Source organism: Arvicola amphibius, chromosome 6 (genome assembly GCF_903992535.2).
Source record: "Arvicola amphibius chromosome 6, mArvAmp1.2, whole genome shotgun sequence".
Taxonomy (NCBI): Eukaryota; Metazoa; Chordata; class Mammalia; order Rodentia; family Cricetidae; genus Arvicola; species Arvicola amphibius.
Window position 1 is genome coordinate 47,495,625 of NC_052052.2, and position 1,018 is coordinate 47,496,642.

The 1,018-nt window shown below is 42.5% G+C and overlaps 1 non-coding gene across 1 annotated transcript; it reads right to left on the reverse strand.

Moving 5' to 3' along the window:
* Positions 1-362: 362 nt before the first annotated feature.
* Positions 363-465, reverse strand: LOC119818108. Its single transcript, XR_005286020.1, has one exon. It is a non-coding gene; the product is annotated as a U6 spliceosomal RNA (small nuclear RNA).
* Positions 466-1,018: the final 553 nt, after the last annotated feature.

Sequence of the window (1,018 nt, forward strand, 5' to 3'; positions counted from 1 at the left end):
CCCTTTTACTATCCTCTCTCTCTCTCTCTCTCTCTCTCTCTCTCTCTCTCTCACACACACACACACACACACACACACACACACACATACACACACACATTTTAATATCTGAAAGAAAACAGAATACTTGTGAATCAGGATTGTTTTGTTAATAGGAAAATTTCTAGTTCCACCCATTTCCTTACAGATGCTGTAATTTCATTCTAATATATGACTGCAATCAACTCCATTTTACTTATACACACACCACTTCCACCACCCATTTTCTTGATTCATGCATCTGGGCTGGTTCTGTATTTTGGTTATTGTGAAAGTGCCATAGTAAACATGGTTTGTAAGTATCTCTGTCGTATGATATTAAAAAAAATACAGAATACTTCACAAACTTGCGTGTTTCATGTAAGGGCCGTGCTAATCTTTTCAGTATCATCCCAACTTTATAATACATGCTGCTGAAGAGGGGATAAAAATGACTTCAAATAAGGAGGGAAACCAGCTCCACTTTGTGTTCCCAGAGCCCACTTCCACAAGGTACAGAGGGTAGAAATGAAGGGACATCCAATCAGAGTTAAGGGGATCAGTTAGAAGCTGCTAGAGTGGGCCCGTGAGCGGTAGGGCAGCAGGCTGAGGAAGAGCAGAGAGAAGAAATCCAAGACATTCTTGGTGTTTCGAGTCTGCACAGCTCAGGAGTATCATGCTGGCTGCCTTTGGGTTCAGAATATTTTTTTTTCCAAAGCTGTTTCTGTGGAGAATGGCTTTGGGGGGATGGTTTTCCAGTGAAGGGCAGGCAAAGCACCTGTGTTTCCCAGGATACAGTATTTGGTTTCCTCAGATCAGGTTTCTTGTGTAACACAATGCATCTCATGTGTAAGTGATGGGCACCCGCTCTGTCCATAACTCTCAGGGAACTGAGTCATGGAAAAGTAAGCAGCTGACCTTTCTCTGCCTGTTGTGACTGCCAGCATCCATGAGACCAACTAGTTTGGTGTGAAAAAGAAGTCTCAGTTTCTTCACATTT